The sequence below is a fragment of the Mastacembelus armatus genome, chromosome 16 (assembly GCF_900324485.2).
Source record: "Mastacembelus armatus chromosome 16, fMasArm1.2, whole genome shotgun sequence".
Taxonomy (NCBI): Eukaryota; Metazoa; Chordata; class Actinopteri; order Synbranchiformes; family Mastacembelidae; genus Mastacembelus; species Mastacembelus armatus.
In genome coordinates this window covers 5,226,461-5,248,654 of record NC_046648.1, presented here as the reverse complement: position 1 = coordinate 5,248,654, position 22,194 = coordinate 5,226,461, and positions in this window count along the sequence as shown.

Sequence of the window (22,194 nt, the reverse complement as noted above, 5' to 3'; positions counted from 1 at the left end):
TGAGGTAAATAACCCTCCAACTCCAATATGTATTTTTATTAGTAAATATGATGAATTTTGCCCAGGGTCTAGTTGCTTTTATTTCAACCTGTTGCCAACCACTGAAGCCCATGGTAAATTAATACAAACCATAAGCCATATGCCATTAAACTGGACTCAAAATCCTGGCAGAGCACCAGACATCCATTATTATTTATTAATTTATTTTTAATTCTTAAATGCTTTGCAGATGTTTCACATACCTCATGTTTTTTGGGAGACGATGTGAAAGAATAGTAGTGGTACCTTACGTATGCTGACTATTTTTTTCCTCTCACTTACTTGTAGCAGAGAAAAATGTGGCAGCTTTTAAAGCGTAGTCTGTTTTAGTTTATTTTCAGGTGTATCTGAAATTCACTTGTACCAGCTGCGGTTGTGCGAGATAGAATTTCTACTTATCGAAGTAAGAAACCATGCATCATTCTTGCTTTTCTTCCTACTCTCTTTGGATTTGGAAATTAACATCTCAATTAAAAAATAGTTAATCAGTTTGCCATGTAGCTATTAGGAAACTTACTGTCAGTTTGCTTCAATCCAACTCTATGCTTTTAGGATTAGAAAAGCCTGCCAAACTAGTATAGAACATTGTGTGACTAAATGCTGTGCCTGCCTCTCCTATAGGACATCTCTTATCTGCAAAGGCTGAAATGGATCATTGAATCCATCAGGCATTGCATCTATGTGCTTATATAGAACAACATAAAACACAAGAAAGTCAAATACTACCTACAAAAACATGCAGAGTCCCAGCCAAAGTACAGTACAATCACAATGACTAACTTTGACCACATCGATTCTGTAGAACAGCAGTGAGACCACAACAGTCCAATGCAGAGCTATTCATAGAGACCGTACTGTTTTCTCCTAAACCAAAGCAGAAGACCGCTTCTGTAATGGAGGCTGTTTGAAGTCCTTAATCAGTTTTTAATGGTAGAGTGAGGTGAATATTAACTACTACATGTGTGGTTTTATGGTTACTTGCCATCGCAGTAGTTTGCATGCTGTATTAAGCCATGCCAGATGCACTTAACCCTAAGCCTCTTGTTCAGATAGCTGGCTAATGATAGTAATAAACAGGTGCTCTGTGAAATATTTTCTCTTTTGTGAAACAGAATGTGACATATTTCCCCATGCTACTGCAACAGTTGGCCTGATGTGTTAGATGAGGAATTACAAAATGTTTCTTATTGTGTGCTGCTTTTACACAGGACACTGAATGTTTGTGGATGTGTTTTTGCCTTTTTATACTCTGCATGGTGGGAATGGCAGCACTGACTCAACTTATGGCACAAACATATACATTTCTAATGTAGTAAATGTGTTTTTCTCCTGCATGTATGTAAATGCATTTCCACCTTCGCTGTTATACCAGTACTGTATCATTGTGGTTGGTGTCATTGGTGGTTGGTGGTCAGTCCCATCCATAACAACAGAGAATTGTTTAAATAGGGAGCAAAACATAACAAAACTGTGCACAGCCACAGTGGCACTGTGGACAACATATTTATCAGGTTTCATTTTTATTATGTTGACCATATTGGCTTTGCATGTTAATTTGACATTTGCTAATTAGTAAAGTAACATTTTGTGCTAGTCAGAATAAAATGTTGATATATGTCACTGGAAGGGTAAAAACTTGCTAGTAATGCTAGAGTAAAAGTCAGAGATCATCAAAGACATTAAGACTGGGGAGTATAAATGCAGGCACAAAATTTCACAGCAAACCATCACATAGTTTTAGATACATCTCAGAATGGACCATAGTGCTGGCTTGGCACCAAACTCACCTGTTTATCATTTTCTCTGTCTATGAGCAGGTCTGTGCAGATCTATGTCTGACTTTTGCTCTGTAATGTAATAAGTTAAAGTCATCTAGTCATCTAGACCCAGCTAGCTGGATTTTTTTAGGCCTTGAGGTTGAGACCTCAGATATGTATAAAAAGGGACCCTGTATATGAAGTGCAATTCTTTACAGAGGTCTTCACACTGGTTTGATCTAGTTTCTGGTGCTAATACTTAACATATTTTTCCTTTATTAGAGTGCATATATTTACCTCTAGTTTTATGTTGAGAGCCACAGGGTTCATTTTATGTTCCATAAAATATAGAAACTGTGCCCATTTATGCCATTGAAGAGACCTACACTTTTTGGTCATTGGTCTGCATCTGCACATCTGTGTGAATATATTCTCGGATGAGTCAAGCATTTGTTCTTGTACTTCTTGTATTGCTAAAAAGCAACAGTATTAGGTTTAGATCAAGATTTGTTTGTTTAGTCTTTGATACATAATAGATATTTAGCTTTTTTAATTTATTATTTCCGGTTTAATTATATATAAAAAAAAACCCAAAGTAAATTGGCTACACAAGACAGCAGAGGCCTAATAGACTGTAAAGATACAGACTTCTACAAATGTGCAAATGCCATGATCTCTGCAGTTTTCCTGCAGTGCACTTTCATCTGGGTTCTGCTGCCGAGGCCACTCCTGTACTTATACGTGCAGAGCTTTGAGGCTGGTTGCAGACTTGTTTTCCCTCTTCACTGGTATGGCTTTGGCTATGTTTGATGGTTGATTGAACATGAGCACTCTAGGCTGCTGTCTGCAAGGAAGCTGTGAAACTGTCAGTCTGCCTTCCCTCCATCTAGTGGAGTCGAGACTGACGGTGGACAGACAGATGATCTTCTCGACCTCAAGACTCTTAACTTAACAATCCCATGTTGACAACCAGTACAGAAGTGCTGAGACGTAAATGGAGGGGTTTTGAGAAATACGAGTCTGTCTACCTCTCATCACACTCAGGTTAATGAGAGTTTACTGAGGCTTGTTTACTCTCTCTCAGAGCAAAGCTCTTAATGGAAAGCAGGAATGTGCTTAGGCATTTCATTTTATTACTGGATATTGGCAATCAGAAAATCAGTAGAGAATCTTCAGAAACTCAGCTTTGTTCAAAATTGTTTGTATAAATTAATCAAGATTATCTGAGGCTATGAAAAGAGGATATAAGAAAATGAGCGGCATATGACACACCTTTAATATTTTATTTATATAAAACACTTAAAGAAGGTACATTTTTCCACTGTTGATTGTTCAGGAAGAATATAATCTGATTATTTTGTTTTAAATGGCAATAAAAACTACATTGTCTGCCACATTTTTTAAAAAGTCATACTTTTCTGAGAGAAGGAGAGAGGAGAGAATTCATCTTTCTCTTTAAACAATATGGGGTTTGTTTCAGTAGATTACAATTATTTTTGTCAGTATCATCTCACTTGTCAGTCTTCATTGTATATTTTAACAAAACAAGTGCCAAAAAAAAATCACCTTTGATTTGATGGCGTAACTCTAACCAGACTCCAAGCTTTGATTATCTCCCAGGCCAGACTAAACTCTGCTTTTCAGCCAGCTGTGGGGAAATATCCAGACACCCCAGAGATGACCCCACAATTATGAAAATGAAGTATTAATAGCTTAAAATTGCACCCAAATGGCTATCATGAAGGCACACAAGAAAAACGTGTTTGTTTTTTCTTTCCATTGAAATCATTAGCAGAGTTTGGAAAATTTTCTTGGATGAGGTTCAGAGGTATTCCAGACATTTGCAGGGAATGTGTGTGTGCCTGCATGTAAACCTGTTTATATATTTTTTTCAGTATCTTACATCTAACCCTTAAAGCTAAGCGTAACTATACTCTTGCCAAGTTAGTGTCAAATTTGTATAATCTGTGGTTGCGTGTGTTCAGAGCATGGGGAGCTCTATATAAACTATAGAGTTCATCCTTTCACTTTTTGCACCCTAGGTGTGTTGTGCATTACATAAAATAAATAAAATTGCCATTTCCATTTTTTGCCCATACATCTACACTCAACAATTTCTGTGATGTTTCAACTCAGTTTTGAAAAAAGGAGTTGGGGAATTGAAAACCCCTAAAACAGGGGTATAATAGATAGCAGTCAGAGAAAAATGAACATTTTGTGCCCTTTCGTCTTTTTTGGCAACAGTGCATTTGCTCTTGGCTGGGAGAAAGATACTTTTCTAATGTACAGTAAGACTGATTTAGAGCTATGAGTTGTTTCTTCATTCAAAAAGGAGTGTAAGAGACATCCTCTGCAGTTTGACCAGTTGGATTTTTTATCAGGCAAGGCAAGTATATTTGTATAGCACAATTCATACACTGAGTAATACAAAGTGCTTTACAGAAATAAAAGACAAGTTAAAAGTATATAGGCAAGAATCAAAATAAGAAACGGCAAATAATATAGAAACATGTCAGAGATGTCAGGACCCGAGCAGCAGCCCTCTGAATGTACTGCAGCTGCCTTACAGCTCGTTTTGAGAGCCCCGTGAACAGGCCGTTACAGTAATCCAACCTGCTGGAGATAAATGCATGAATGAGTCTCTCCAAGTCTGGTTTAGACATGGTCCCTTTGATTCTGGTAATGTTTTTGAGGTGGTAAAATGCTGACGATGTAATTGATTTAATGTGGCTGTTAAAGTTCCATGATTATCCCTAGATTTCTAACCTAATTTTTAGATTTTAGAGAAAGAGACTTGCTGACATTTTCTCTTTGTTTCTGTGGCCGAGAGATGATTACTTCAGTCTTATCTCTGTTCATTTGGAGAAAGTTGTTTTGCATCCACACAGTGATCTGTTCAGTGCAATGACAGTAAATTGACTGGACAATATGAGGAGCTGGGGCAGGTGAGACTCTGAAAAGGACAATTCCTGGTCTAATCCTGGATGGAGTTGAAAAATGGTGAGACAGGAGGAGATTCAGCAGGCCGTGTGTTTCTGAGTGCATTTTTATTATAACTTTGGTTTAAATGTTTTAATATAAATTATTTGATGCAAACCACCCAATGATTCACAGACTTATTTGCTTTTTGGCCAAGAGCTAGATGACCTGTTTGATGCCAGTGATTGTACTCGAGGTCACTTGCTAGAATAATTCTTGGTCAGCAGTAAGTGGTCCCTTACTTTCCATTTTAAGAGAAAATCCGCCAAAAATAAAATTGACATACAACCTCAATTATAAGATTCCTGTATTTTTGGCCTGAAAGTAAATTACTAAGCATTTACGAGTTTTTCTCATTCCATTTGCAGTCAGTGACTTTTTTAACACCACTTAGGAGAAACACTCATGGGAAGTTAGAGCTTCAGAGATATAACCCACAACCTTAGTTCAAAAGCAAAAAAAATCTTTTTGTAGTTTTACAAGATGATATATTTAATTTTAAGTTATAGGCATAACAACAACAGCCAATAATGTTATAGGCACAACACGCCCAGTTGTTACTGTTACTGTTACTGACCAGGCATTGCAACTTTGCAGTGTCCTACTGTATCTAATATGCATCATATTCTTTCTTTTTTACAGCATGTTTTCTTGGCTACAAAATGTCAGGTTGTTATATAGCTGACTTCACAGTCAATTTCCTATTCTTTATTGCTCTCCCTTTCACTTGTTACCAAACAATCATGTAAAACATGTTGCATCTCGACACGGATAGCCATTACCTTTTTTTTTTTTTTTTTTTTTTTAGTAGGAGCTACCTCCAGTGTGATTGGCCAGAGAGAGAGAGATTGAATTTCCAGGCAGCATATTAATTTAGTCATGCAGCATTGTTAACAGATGTCACTATACAGCGCCTGACTCATTGATCCAGTCAATCGATACCCTCATTAGCGAGCTGTCAGGGCCAAGGAAATACTTAGAGAGTAGGCCTTTTTCATGTTCAATTACACTGTACACTGCCAGCACTGAGTTGCTGTCCAACTTTGTTGCTGGCTGAGTTTCCAGTGAGCTCTGGGACTGTTTCACATCACATGAGGGAATTAAATCTGAAGCAAGAAACATGATTTTACATTAGTTGAAGGGTCTGAGAAAAGGAAAGTGTTCATGTCCATTCTCCAACTGATTGTAACGGCATCTCAGGTTATTCCTGGGGTCAAAGACATATATTCCAGACAGACACACACACAGATTCTTAAATGTACAGTACGTGCATATAATCATTCTTGCATGCACTCAAGCTTTAGGTTGTGTTTTAGTGTGGACGCAGACTCCAGCAGTCTGTGGAATAAGTTTAGAACATATGGAAAACATGCAAACACACGTTCACAGGCCTGTAGATACTCAATTACACAAACATGCGGCTTCACAAGTATTTTTTCATTGTAGAAAACCTGGTTTTACTGTACTTACAAACTTTATCTGAAAAATGTACTTTTCTTATGTAGTTGTATTTATGAGCTGTGAAAAGTCTTACTAATGAAAACATGTATTCCATCAGCAGTGGGTCACTAAATCGTTCTATTTCTGTTGAAAGTTGTTGGAATGCTTTAGGTTTTTGGACTTGATTGTCAACTTTGAAGTCACATAAACACTGTGTGATTCTGATTATTGTTAGCATGTTTGAAATTGCTGCTACTGCAATGGCAAACAATTTTTTATTACCACTGTCAGATAGAAAGAGTCACAAACACCTGTATCCTCCTCTGTCTAGACATGTAAGAAAACGTGGCGCACGTTCATGTGCATGTGTGCATGCGCTCTTGCCTCCTGATGGACGTTATCAGATTTGTGTGTTTGCAGAGAACCCTCTCTGCCCTCATGTATTTGGATTTCACTATTACTTAATAGCTGCTAATAAACTATTTATGCCACTTAACTGGGCTAATACATTATATCCTGACACATGCTTGAGTAAGCACCTTGACTTTCTCTTCCTCTCCTTGTCCGGTTGTGGAAAACAAAATACTTGGCGCTATGCCACAGACAACACTGAAGCACATTATCTTCTGCATACTGGCTAATACAACTCTGAACTGAGGAAAGTTGAGTGAGGCCTCTCGTGCTGACCAGGTATTAGGTATTGAATAACTTGACCAGCATGGTAATGAAATATGTATAGTGTGTTCCTAATGAAACATAGATACTGCTGTGGTTCAGTGAAATTGTTGGCACAATCACCAACACGTTTTGCAGATTTGTAACAGACGTTGCAGCACCAACATAAATTTAGTTTAAATCCTGATCATTCATAAGGATGTAATGCAAATACTGAACATCTTTGCAGCTTTATAAAAAAGACATTACTTATATGTAGCTTGTACATGTGAGAATATGTCTCAGATGATAGAAAGTTCTTGTAGTGATAGATTATAATGATATGATGATGGATTATATGGTAATTTAATACATATGAAGCGGTCCAGAGGATTTACTAGAGTTGGTAACATATGCAGGTTTTCTGCTTGCATGAATAAGAGTGCCTGCACTCACACACAGACCATTGCATACCCATACCCCACCCAGCACTCACACATCACAGGGAAAACAAATGATTCTCCCTTTACTCCCCTTTCATACATTTACACACACTCTCTCTTTCTCTCTCTCTCGTCTGTGTGATATCAGCCCTGCGTGTGTCTCAAGGGGGAAAACTATCAGACAACAGAGTTCACGTGACCTGGGGAGTCAGCCTTCCTTAATCCTACTGTCAGGCCTAATTGGGCAGTGTGGGATTGATCTAGTATGCCATCTGAGTGTATGTGTGTGAGTTTGTGTGTCCTAGAAGGCCTCTTAACTGAAGCTCATTCACAGATGGACTCCTGACTGCATTGTCCAGACAAAATGAATAAAAATGTAATTTGATCATATCCGTTAATCATTGAGCAATAATCTCAATGAATACATCATTGTCCTTGAATTAAATCCTGTTTCCCTTCCCTCAACAGATAAATGTTGCTCTTCATGATCTTTTCCTCACAGTGTAATTTCTGGTAACTACCATCACACAACTTTCAAAAAGCAAAAGCCTATTCCAATTTACCAATAGAGGGCACTACTGCTAAAACTTCCGTGACCAATGCATGCTCTTCAACACACAAATCACATCCATTATCTCTGTTGTTTCAGGAAGGTTGAAAGCCTTGCTTTCAGGGAAGACATTAAATTGTTGAACAAAGAAGGAAACTATAACAAATGATGCTGTTATGTGGCTTGTAACAGCAGAGACAGACAGGGGAGGTGTTCGTATATCATGACACACATGAACTATCATTGCATTTAAGGCCAACGGAACTCATAATTGCAGCTAAGATCAGACTTTATCCCCACACTTGACTGCCATTCATCTGTGTGCTCTTTACTTTGAGAAGGAAGTGGCTGCGGCACTGCCTGAATTATGCATTTTTAGAGGTGAGTAGCTTAAAACAAGAAAGAAACGGATGAAAAAGTGACCAGCTGGTTTGAAACTAACCAGACTTGGCACTGCAAATTGCCAAAAACATCCATCAAAAACAGATAAACAGCAAACTCCAACACATATGTTTTTACTGCTTTTCTTTCTTCTCTTGTGCCCTTTGGAAGGTTTTATTCCGTGTGTTTTTTCCACAGTTTGGCTAGAGAGCAAGTCATGCAATAAAGTTCAGGAACAGTGTGTTTGCTGCTACAACAGGATGCCCCCACTTCATGTTAGTCTTTAATTATTCTCTTGCTAACACATTTAATTAATTTCCTTTCCTTTTTTATTTGATGCTGTAAACCACGTTAAAAGCGACTTGACCTTTAGAATCATAGGTACAATTACACATTTTGATTGGCTGCTGGAGACCTGTTTGGACAACCAGAAACCATGAGACGTTTTTGCAGTGACCAATGACTCACTGTGCAGGGCGGAAGAATATGGTATGACACTAACATGGTCCTGAGCAGTGCAACAACGTGACCAATACTCAAACTAAACTAATACATAAACAGAAAAGTAAATATCTGCCAACTAAAATAAAGTGCCTAGAACTGCGAGTCTGCAATTTGTGACAAATGACTTTTCTTTAGATGCACTGAGGAAGATAATGCTTAGTAAGCTTCCTCTGATCTAGCATCACATGGAAATGATTATAATATTCATATTACTTATATCATAACTAATATGATAGTTTTAAAGACTTAGTTTAAAGCCGTGATCTCCATTAACTATTCTGTTTTAAGAAATATGATAGATATGAAAGACCTTTTACCTCAAACCTTTCTTTGGCTTCCTGTATGTATACATTATTGAAAGTATAGTCATAATGAGTTTTTAACTAGCTTGATTCCATTACTTTTTAAGATTTCTTGAATGACAGATGTAGTGCTGAGATTTCATACAGGGAGCTGTTGTTTGGACAGGCTGAGAGAAACACAACCAGAGAAAGCACTGTTACGCCTGATCTGGTTACACATGCGTAGCACCAATGTGTGTGTGTGTGTGTGTGTGTGTCTGTGCATGTATGCAGGCATGTGTTTGAGAACAACTGTGTCCATGCAAGTCGATGGTTTTGAATGTGTGCAAGTGCAGTTGTGTTTGTTTGCCCAGCTCATGTGTATGTAAATAGTATCCATGTGTATGTGCATCTGTGTATCTGTGTGTGTGCGCTCACCATAACAAAACAGCAGGTTATGAGGTTAGAGTGCCGGTGTTTATTTGTTTGCTTAGCAGATGCCCTCATGCAGGGCACCCACCTTGCGGTTCATTTAACACATCCACATATTTACACAGCTGGATATAAACTGATAGGGACACGCTTGTGGTCAGGCATTTTAATGTAAATGTAAAAGGGGGTTTGACACATGCTCTTTCTTTTTTGTTTTTGCTCATTTGCCTTATTGACATTTAAATACTTCCACAATGTGACAATAAAGAAACTACAACTTCACTTCCACACTTCCAAGTGGATTCCTCAGTCTCTTCTGTCATCTATCCCTCTTTTCCCCTTATCTTTAAAAAATTTTTCCACTTTTTGTGTTCTTTGATTCTTCTCCTTGCTTTTTCTCCATAAATACAAAAGCCACATGCAGGGGCTGCTTCTAATCTCCACATGCCGGGGTCTCCATTTGTTTTGCTTGTCCAGGGACCCTACAATGCAGTTTCCAGTGCCCAGGACCCACTGAGTGCAGATTTAATTAGATAAGGTGAATGGTAGAAGGAGCTGGAGAATTAAAATTGGACATGGGGGTTTTACAAGGAGGGCTGGTTGGTCCTGGGCACTGCATGAGCACCACACAACAATACACTTCACGCTGAGAGGGGCAATGAGAAAGTGTAAGGGAAGGGTGAACGAGAATGAAGAATGAAGATGGCATACTTAACTCTACTGTGGTAGTCACTAAGGGTGTGTGTGGCTATTGTGCTCTAAGTGTAAAGGCTGCCTGGTGCTACACATACTCATGCAACTGAGCCTGTGAACTTAAATAGTCTGATAATATTTTATGAGAAATGCAAAATATTAATGTAAACATTACATTCTGGTTCCTTGCAACTAATAGCCAGTAATCATGAAAGATCTTCTGTACAGGTGTTTCTCAATTGACATGAAAGAGAGGTTGTATTACCACAACTGAAATGGCACAACCATGTTTTGATTGACTGGCACAGAGCAGCCCTGTTCCCATGTCAAGATGTAGTCTGGTTTCACCTTCTAATTATCTTGATGATATTTGTCCACAGTCATTCCATTTTAAACTTAATGTTAATGCTGTAACCCTATTGTGTATCTAACAAATTTAAACAAAAACTAAATCCATAACATTTAAGTAATATAGAAGAGAAATTTTGTCTAAGACCTCACAGTCCTCTAAATATTTTATTCCTGCTACTGTCTGGCAGGTGTGACTTTGTTTTTCTTTGGGTAAAACATCAATTTTGTTGTTTTTACAGAGTTGGCTCTTGGTAGGTACAACATTTGTAGTGAATGAAAGAATTAGGAAGTGTTAGAGTTGGACTTGTCAGTCCTGCACTCTGAGGTCACCAACTCATGATATTTGCTTTGCATGATGTCAAAACATTATGACTGTGTTTTGATTTCAATCTGTTTTCTTTGTAGTGTTTTCTTCCAGGCTGGCACTTAGACAATACTAGGATGTATGATGATGCCAATCTCCACTTTATTTCCATCAATCTTACGTTGACAGAAGCAAGAGTCCTCATTATCCTGTCTGTCCTCACAGGTTCACATTAATGTCTCAGAGACAAGAAACAAGTAGACATATAGCATGAAGCCTGGAAAATAGACACACAGAGGACATCTAGTGTGAATGGGAGATAAAGAAATATGTGAAAAGAACGACAGAATTGGGCATGAGAAAATAAAGTGTTTCCCTTTGATGGGGAATTAGTGTCTGCACGAAAATAACCCTAGCAAATAAGTGTTTAATGGCTATTGTGACCCTGAGGAAAAAAAAAAACTGTAACTGCTGAATTTCTTAACCAGAATACAACTATTAGCGGCATGTTTCAGCTGGTTTTGATTAGAGAGCACAGCCTGTACCAGATAGTTACCATTTTAATTGTGAAGAATTTTCTTTAGTACATGCCAATGAATTTTCACTACCTCTCTGCTAATACACACTATTGCACTGGTTTGATACAGAGTTGTGAAGTCTCTGTTGTCTGTGAGTCCTTTTTTCAAGCATTACTGGCTGCACATCTAGCTTCATGCATTTCTGCAGAATTATCCTTCTCACTCAATCAGTATACTAAAATCTCTGCATCTCTGTGGCTGCTGTGATGCATTGCTCCTATTTGTTCATCCCCTACCAGGCTTAATGGTGGTTATAGCGATTTTGAATTAACAAGAGACAATTGCTCTACAAGGCCTGCAGTATAATTGTGGAGCATCCTGTGCCTTGTGGTCTGAAACAGGTTGTACTGCATGTCTTTGCTTTTACTGCCTCAAAGCCCCCCATGTCTCTGTGTTACAATGTGCCTTATCTTTGCTTTTTCCTGCTGATGGACTCTCCCTGTTGGCTCTTCTCCTCATTACTCCTCCTTCTCCTTTTCCCTCCTCCTCTTTGGAGTTTATCTCTGGAGATGCCTCTATGTTTATCCATCCATCACCCAGACTCTAAGAGGCCCTCATCAGGTTTGAGCTTCCTATCATAGGTTTGCCAACCATACACTTACACGCACACATACGTGTTCACATGCTCATGCTTTCTTCTTTATTTGTACTGCCTTTCTTTTGGTAATGCAAAGAATTTGTGTCATTTCCTTTTGTTTTGTGTGTGTGTGTGTGTGTGTGTGTGTGAGAGAGAGAGAGAGAGAGAGAGAGAGAGAGGACTAAAAAAATCAATCAAATGTGAAAGTAAAATATCACAGATCAGTTTCCGATAAAAAATGGTCTGACCATACCAGACCAGTAAACTCTAACTTAGTGCAGACTGCTGGCTAAGGGCATCAGCACCTGGTTGTTACTGGCTGGGTGTTTATCTCCACTTTTTTCCATTTTGTAAGAACCTCAATGTTTTCTTTCTTGATTGCTGCTCTGTTGCTCTGATTTCTTACTACAAAACAAACTAATAAACAGTGTCACTGATAAAACACTCAAACAAAAAACATTTTGCATCTCATTTCCTGATTAATATTATTTGCCAAATTTCTTGCTGTGTGACGTAGCTTTCACTGCTGGTTCTCCTTGAAGCTTAAGTAGCTTAATAATGTAGTTTGGAAAACAACAATCTTAGCAGAAACCCTCTATATTTTATATATTTTAGGCAAGGTGGACACCTCCACTTTGCAACATTGCTAGAAACTTGCATATACAGTTTTTGACTAAACATGTTATCACTAGTGAATGTTAAATATGTATTTATTAAAACAGCAATGGTTTTCCATTTTTAAGAAAGTACCAACATTACTTCTGTTTGTTTGCTATTGCTCAGTATCACATGTTCTTGGAACAGACCAGGATGTATCCTCTAATGACAAACGTAGATGTCTCACACTTTTAAAGTACGATACACAAGTATCACTGTTCTGCCTTCAGACAGCACAGTCTTGTTGTGTTGTGTGAATGGCTCTTTCTGGTTATCTTTACAGATTCCAGACAAATACTCATGTGTATGCAGACAAAATACCTAAACAGCAAATACATAGTAAGACCCAGAAACAGTCATTGATTTTTATTTAGCACATGCTCAGAAAATCAGCTTACAGTGCAGTCATGACAAACTGAAAGCTGGAAAAGCATACTGAGAGTCATCCACACCTTCCATCCACTCATGGCTCACCTTGAGACCTTTAGCTAGAAACAAAAAACAATATGCCAAGCAAAACAAGTCCTTTTACACACTTATTGTGTTCTTGGAACTGGTGCCTCAAAATGACAGCGAAATTAGGTTAGAAAGACAACAAGAACAAGAAAAAAGGGGTGATGTGCTTTAATGTGATACTGCTCCAGTTGGCATCTGCTCTCAGCACCAAAGATTAGGTTAAGCCTCTCCCCGTCGTGTTTTCCTTTTCAATCCATGCAATTCTTTTATGAATGTTGTATATGTGCGACTGAAACTGTTTTCTACCATTCAACATGGACCACCTGCTGTTCATGCACTGTGCTTCAGCTCCATTCCAACATAAAGATTTTTATCAGAGACAGACTCTGATACTGGTGATGTTTACCAAGCTTCTTTTTCCTATAACCTTTTGTGCCTTTTTTTTTCTCTTACTTTTCTCTCCTCTTTTTGGCTGCAATAAAACACATCATGTCCAGAAACTAGACGTGATGACTCTTCTGAACAGAGGTAATAATAGTGAAGACAAGCCATGGTAGTTGATATTAACAAACTGCTACATAATCATGTTCAGAAGGAGCCCAAGTAATGTTGATCTGACAGCATTGTTTTGATGTTCTCTATTTTTTTTTCTCCATGAAAAGCAGCAGGTTTGTGTTTGTGCAGATGGACGGGAGTTGGCTGACGCTCCTATGGGATGAAATCAACTCTGCCGTAGACCAAGGTCCATGTTTATCTTTGGGCTTTATTAGATGTTGATGTTGGCTGTGTCAAAGAACCACTTGTTTAAAAAAACTATTTTTAAGGGTAAAGGGAAAAGAGAAAGAGAGGAGAGTGAGGGGGAGAGAAACACAGCGAGACTACATTTTTGGATTTCATCAACTGTACATTTAGATAAAAAAGACACACATGAACATAGCCTCTTGTTTTGCACTATAGTACATGATGTTCCAAAACTAAAGCAATGCAGCTGAGAAGCAGGACTATAAAAGAGAAGTATAAGCTTAAACTTTACATCTGGCAGAAGTTGATGAAGTCAGTCTTTCTGTTGTCTCCAAGAAAAACTGCGGTCCTCAGACGGCTCAGCTGGATGTGCAGCTGTCTGTCACACAACTTGTGAATTTGGGCCTTAACACTTGGTGTGTTGCTTGTGTGTGCAAGTGCATTACACTGTGTGTGCTTATTCAGCACTTGGAAAACACACTGGTTTGAACTACACCTACAGCGGGTCTGTGAGAGATATTTTTGGTTGTTTTCCATTTAAACAAGCGTGTGTCATGTTTGTTCAAACCACGTGTAGAAAGCAGCCTTCTTGCATCACACCAGGACACTTTTGATCTTACAATATGAAACGGCAAAATATTAACTACAGAACTTTAACATTTCGATGCCACAGTGGAGTTTGTATTTGCGGAGAACGTGTTTTTACCAACCATAATCACCAAGCAGTGATGCCAAGTCTAAGGGTAAAAATTTCCCAACTCAAATCAAATTGAAAGAGAGATGCCTAAAGGTGCCTATAAAAATATGCAAGGGTATCATTATCCACCTGAATGTGGTGTGTTTCTGGTTGCCAGAGGTGCACCTGAGCTATTTAATGATGACTCATTGCAAAACAAACTGCATGTCCAATGGGCTGAGGCCACAGCTGGCACACCTTTGGCTGCTGCTGCCATGTTGTGTCAAACTGCAGTGATATGGGAAGACACCGGTGGAGTTAGCATTACTTTGCACTCTAAAAACTATTTTAATTTTCCAGGTTAGATATTGTATGTAATTATCACACCACAGTGTGGTCGGTGGCAGAACTATACAGTATTAGGAAACAACAAATGAATGCTTGTTTTTTGGACCACTCCTGACAAACATGGAAATAATTGTCAGATGGACAGAGATACAATCACAAAGACAAGTAGACTTACATATATTTAGACAGACTGAAACAGACAAATATATGGGAAGTCTTTCAGGAGAGCAAGTGGAGACACACACATAACAACAAAGTCAAGTAAGACATCAGCATGCCAGTGAATGGATGGAAAGCTGACAGAAATGTGGAAATGATGGATCAACGGATGGATGGGAGAGATGACAGATTAACACAGCAAATGAAAGATGGATAGAGTGTAATGGCAGGATGCAGTGGCACATTGACAGACAGACAGGGACATGCTTTACACTCACAGGTGCAACCAAAATGTAATTATCCCATCATTTTACAAGTGATGATTGTCAACCAAAAAAATGTTGCTTATGTTGCTCTTTACTTCTTCAGAAAGACATGCATTTGTAGATTCAACTCGCTGATTCCTTTGAGAGGAAAACCTAGTATGCTACAGTTTGACAGTGGTCGACAGTGCACATCACCTGCTGAGCAGCTGGTGTTTGGATACATTGTGCCAAACTAGAGAATTAGTAGAGTAAGGGGGTATGTTTACACTAACTGCTGCTGCCTCGTACATATATGTATGTGTGCATGTGAACATATACGCACATGTAAAATACATTGACGTCGTCATATGTACAAGCAGGTTTCGTGCTTGTTCAGTCCAAGACAGAACATGTTTGGCCGTGACTAGAGGTCAAGTCTGATGCCAAACTAAACAAAGATGTGTTTTTCTGCTTTACCCACAGCAAAAACATGGCAGCACTCTGGTTTCTTCTGGATTAGGTTAAGACATGCTTTGTTTTGAGTAGTAGTAAACTCTGCAGGGTGTTTGTTGTTGGTTCCTTAAAGAGATGGGTTCAATTAGCCCTCAGTTCTAATAATGTGATTTTAGATTTAAAATAGAAATATTTGTTTATTACTATGTGCTAGCTGCCTGGCATTCACCTTTTGACACAATACCTAAGTGTTTCTGTGGAGGTACGTAAGTGTAGGATTCTGGGAAATTGAGTCCATGTGGCTGTGAAGTCATGAAATTGCAGTTCCAGTCAGAGTGTAACAAAGTGTAGGCACATGATGCATTTAACCAAAGTGTTTAATCATTTTCATTTTCACTGTGAAGCCTCAATGCTGGATCATACTATTACTAGAAAAGAAAAAAGAAGGCACAGTGGTTCCAGATTGGGTCAGATTTTGATTTCATCATTTGCTATGAACGTGTTTTGCGGTTTTATGATGCCACACTATGTTACTAACACTCCCTGCACATCATAAACCTGACAGTGACTGATTGTGAAATGGTGGTTATAAAGTCAGATTTACTCCTGCTTACCTTGGTAACCAGCCCCACATACACTCCTGTGACACACACCCATACGTGCAAAACACCCCCTCCCTCTTATCTGTGGCCCATGAAATAAAGGTGCTGATGAGCAGCCCCTATCAGCAGATGCCATCTTGGGCTTGTCATCGGTGTGTAGCATGGTCACAGAGAAAGGGGCGGCTTTGCCTTTCAAAGGTTCTTCAAATTCCTTTACTCTCCATCTCTTTATGCTACATTTATTACTTGCACTTAGATAATATCCTCTCTGATCGTCCTTTTTTTCCTTTCAGGTCACATTGCAGTGACTCTGAAACCACCAGCCTTTGGAACTAAGTAGAGGTGTTGAAAACTTGAGATCACCATCATGGCTGCCATTTTCCTCATTCACCCGCACTTTCTCAGAATAAGAGGCAGAACAATTTTATTAGCTTGGCATAGTTTGCTTGTGTTCTCAAAATCCATATTCCCGTTGATATATTGACAGCTTGGACTGGTGACCTGTCCAGGGTGTACCCCTGCCTTTCACCCAAAGAGAGCTGGGATAGGCTCCAGCAGGTCCCTGTGACCAGAAGTTGGAATCAGTGGGTATAGATAATGGATGGATGGATGGATGGATATTGACAGCTAAACTTATATAATATATTTGGACTTGGTGGGTCACTGTTGACCAGTAACCTATATTTACCATGTTGGTACAGAAGTTAGAAAAAGCAATTTGGCATCCTCATGAGTATAAAACTGCATCATAAAGTCATCTGTCTTTGCATGGTCACGCATAAATGCACCAGTACATCTGGTTCTGAGCTTGCACTTGTCTCCAAAAATCTGCATACGTTTGTCTGCTTTGTCAGTCCAAATGGTGTGTTTGTGTCTGTGTCTGGCACACACAGTTTTATCTGGTCTGCGTGAGTGTTTGTGGGTAGTCAGTGTGTATGAATCAAACTAAAAGTGTCAATGTCAGCATTGCAGGAAGAAGAGTTGAACACTGTGCCCTTCTGGTCCCCGGACTCCACAGGAAACAGATGTTTTCAGAAGACACCTGGTACCTGTTTCCTGTACAAACATTTGAAGAAAAATAAACACCTAAGTGGGAAGGCGGGGGATTTCTCTCTGTTGACCTCTGTGATGTCAAACAGGGCCTCTGGTCTTCATCACACTGCAAAGCTGATGCTTAAAGAAAGAGGGAAGAATGATTTATACTGTAGGTAAAAATGATCAGTTGCTAATAGAGAAAATTGTGAACCTGAATCTGAACTGTCACTGTACAGAACAAATAGTCCTTTAGCAAAAGCTGGGCTGTCAGCCATGAATTTCAACTGATTGGACCTTTAACCTTAACAAGAAAAAAAGAGTGAGTCTGATGAAATAACAAAATATATACACAGAAAAAGTGCATACAATGATTAATCACAGTGCCTTTCATAACACAGTTTAAAGGATAGCTCCCAAAATTTAGCCTATACCCCAGGTAGCTAGTGCACCTGTCACACTGTGATACTCAAGAATAAAGGTTTTGTTATTTTACTTTTGCATGACCTACACACACTTGGTAGGTGGATTTTGCTTCTGTTGACAGAGCCAGGTAAGGTGTTAACCTTTGTTCCCAGTCTTTGTGCTGAGCTAAACAAACTGGACTGACATATATCCCTCCATTCATTATCCATACTGCTTATTGTATAGGGTCATAGGGGAACTGCAGCCAACCTCAGCTGGCAATGAGCAGGAGGAGGGGTACACTCTGGACAGATCACTAGTCTATTACAGGGCAGACACATAGAGACAGACAAACATTCACGCTTACTTTAACACCTACAGGCACTTCAGAGTCACCAATTAACCTAACCTGCATGTGTTTGGGAGGGAGGTGGAGTATGCAGAGAAAACCCACACAGACATGGGGAGAACAACAAACTCCTCCGATTATAAATCATCTTTTAGAAAAGCAAAGACAGAGAGGGGGACACAAGGTCAAGCGTCTTTACTTGAACATGTTCTCAAAGATCTTAAAGCTCTAAAAACTGCATGATAAGTGCAATGAAGATTCTGGAAAATTTTAGGTACTTTTCAGTGTGTGAGCATGAGCACATGCAGTAAGTGTCTCCCAAGAACTGAAAGATAAAACTACAAAAAGGAAGAGATCCTTCACCTTAACAACGAAATTGTAATATAATAACATAACTGCATTGCCATGAGCGGTTTTACAGTAATGAAATGTTGTGCCACTAATGTTTTAAACTATACTAATGTAAATCCAAATAAAGGCTATATAACAAAATAAACCCAAATACAGGCTCTGTTACACAGGTTTCAAGCACTTGCAGCTAACCTGGTAACCTCATGTTCATGTACCTACAGTTGGTAAACAAGCTAAATAAATGTGCAAGGTTAATCAAGAGCAGCCATGTTTTCGTGGCCAAGATAAAAGTCGGGTCTTTAATTTCAGGATCAGGTCAGATCATTGCACGGCTGTCAGCTGCAGGGTCTGTGACTGTGCAGGCATGACGGCCACACACACTTCCCCCAGTACACCACATGCACATACACTCAGACAATGTATCTGCGCGCCCACCACCACCCCAAAAAAAAAAAGAAACTTCCTACCATTCAGTGCAGAACAAATTTTATAGACAGTGGTTTAGTACTCTAACTCTCAGACACTCAGAGACACGAATACACTAATGATCACACATGTTTATAAATAGAAGGTTTGATTTCATTATATGGCATGTTCATGCATGACAACATGAAAGAGGAGCTGCATTCCCTCGAAAGGCTCTAAACTGTGAGGGACAAATGAGTTAACATGGTGGTCACGACCACAGATCCACTGCTTCCTCCTGTAGCCTTCCATTCATCCTGTTCACATCGAGCAGCCTTACCACACAGGAGGATGACTAAATGAATCTTATTTACCTTTATAAAACACAGATGTACTGTTTCTACATCCTACTCTTGACTTGCTGACTTGCCTTGAAATATACAAGAAAACGCAAACCTACGTTTTTTCAGCTGAACAATTTATTTTATAAAATCATCTAGATAAAAAATACAGACATGCTCACACATCGCACACTGTCAACTATGGATTTCTGGTTGATTTTTGATTTGGTCGCTGTTGCACTCCTTATGTCTACATAAAGCATGACAGTACTGAAAACAGCAATGTAAAACTCACCTGTGTGTTAACACGTTTTGTTTAGAAGTGCCAAGGTTTTCAGGCTGAGCGTTACTATATGAAGAGTATAGTTTTCTGGTAAGTTATCTCAGGGTGGTGCTGCAAGGCTTGTCAATAAACTCCACACGGCGTCATCTGTAGGTGTTCCCAGGTAACAAAGAGGCTCACAGACTAATTAGACAAAAGATATTAAAGTGCACCTCGTGCTGTTTTGTTGCCTGTGCTGGTTGTGCTTTTGGCACTGCTTAGAGTCACAGTTCAGCCAAATCACTGTAGTATCTTCTTTTTGACTAAAATGAATTAAAGTGTACATTTGTCTGAATAGGGCAGCATGGTGGCTGAGTGGTTAGCACTGTTAGCACAGAAAGAAGGTCATGGGTTCACAACCCGGCCTTTCTGTGTGGAGTTTGCATGTTTGTCCTGTGCTTGTGTGGGTTTTCTCCAGGTACTCTGGTTTCCTCCCACAGTCCAAAAACATGTATGTCAGGTTGATTGGTGACTCTAAATTGCCCATAGGAGTGAGTGTGAGTGTGTGAGGTTGTTTGTCTCTATGTGGCCCTGTGATGGACTGGTGACCTGTCCAGGGTGGACCCCTGCCTTTCACCCAAAGAGAGCTGGGATAGGAGATCCCTGTGACCCTTCTTGGACCCTGGAATAAGTGGGTATAGAAAATGGATGGATGGATGGATGGATTTGTCTGAATATGTATGTGGTCTGAGGTAATTGACTGCTAGTAAACAGGTGTGAAAAAAGTAATTAAATACAGTTTAAGCTGCTGCTTCTGCTCAGCCACCGCCTGACGAAGCATAGCCCACCACTGGAGACCAGCATGTTAGCACAATATTAGCGTTAATGTGCTTTTATGGAGACTTTAGTGTGTGTCTGTGTGTGCGGTGGGTGAGGAAGAGAGAGAAAAGGCCTGGTTCAGACTTGTGTAACTGGAGTTTTTCACATGCTTGTGTGTCTTATTTTCCGGAGCTCTTCAGCAAAATCCATTGTGACTAATAGGAAGGTTCTCATGAATATTATGTAATGGTTGTACCAATGCATATTCTCGTGTTATTAACCAAATATCCCACTGTCACAGTCATATGTTATTTCTGTTGGTCCACAATGAAGAACGTTTTCCAAGCACAAATGTTCTTGACAGGTACATTCAATTTGAATTTAAAGTGATGTGTATATCTCAGTCATCATCAATGCTGTCGTAATTCCAGTCTGAGAGAACATTTCAGTCCAAAATCACAAATCATAGTCAAAGTCAAGGGAATCTCCAAACTCAAGGAATAAACTTGTTACTAACCATCCTTTAGGAAGCATGAATATGTGAACAACATTTTGTGTCAATCCATGCAGAAAATAGATTCACAGGCAAAGCTTTGAACTGTTTTGGTGCTAGAGGAATATGGCTAAAATCATTAGGATTAATCTTTGTGATTTCATGGCATCAACCCATCGCATGGAGGAGTTGAAGTGTTGAACAAACCAGCTGGCTGACTAACATTACCATCCCTAGAGACGTGCCACCAGCCACAGATAAAACAATGCAAAGTAAAAGTGATAAAACAATGACAGAAATGACAGAACAATATGCGCACTACATATCTTAAAATGCATATATAGGACAACACTGTGAGGGTATGTGACCTACTGTGTAATTAGACCTGTGGTCACTAGAGGTGACAAGGAAAGCAGACACTGGAATCTTCTCCCAAGAAAGAAAAGAAAGAAAAAACTCTTACATGCACATACACTCATGCACACACATTCTTGCAGTGTCTCCACCTTGTCGAGCCCCTGCTGCCCAATCTTCATTACCTTCCAGCCCCCACAGAGGCAATGAGGAGGTGGGGGCAGAGAGAGCTCAATCTCCCCTTCTGTCCAGAGTCCTGGGCCTGTACTGGAATTTACACCCATGGCCCCTGAGAATGGACAAAGTCCACACTCCTCCACTCTCCCATTGTTGAAGAGGAAAAGGGGAGCAGCAGGTTTACATATAGGAGGAGGAGAAGAGCGAGAACACACAGAAAGGAGAAGTGAAACCATTGTCTTGGAGGGGGCTTTCAGACTCAAACCTTACAGGGGTCCTGAATGCTGGAGCTCAGCAGTGGGAAAAATCACACTTTTTTTCCCCCCTCACCTTTCATTTTTGCTTTAAAGTTTCCCCTTGTTTCCCCTTTTTGTTTTTCAAACTCTTATACTCTTCACTGAAAGCAGTTTTCCAAAACTTGTAGCCTGCAACACTAAAATTTACCTTCAATTAGGAAGTCACATTACATCAATAATAACCTTACCACTGCAAGGGGAAAATAGAATTAGATTAGCTTCTCCAGTGGCTGTCAGGACCACAGGAGGAGAATTCATTCATTCATTCATTCATTCATTCACACTTCCACTGTGTGTCTGTGTGTACTGCCAGAGATGCCCATAAAAAAGCACTTCCCCTGTAATTGAGGATGGTATCATCCCCTCTCCTCCTGTTAAAAACAGAGTGAGCAGGCAGACAGCATTAGACAGAGAAGGAGGGAGGGAGGGGGTGAGAGTGATTTCCTACCACCTGAGGTCTGTGTGTGTGCGTGCTGGCCTGCTAACAATGGGTAAACACAGTAAATGGTTTTGACTGTAAAAGTTTAGCTTTGCTGCCCTTTCTCACGAGGAGGGAGCAACCCAACCCTTCATGCTGGACCTAAAACAAAGACTCTGAAAAACTATGAAA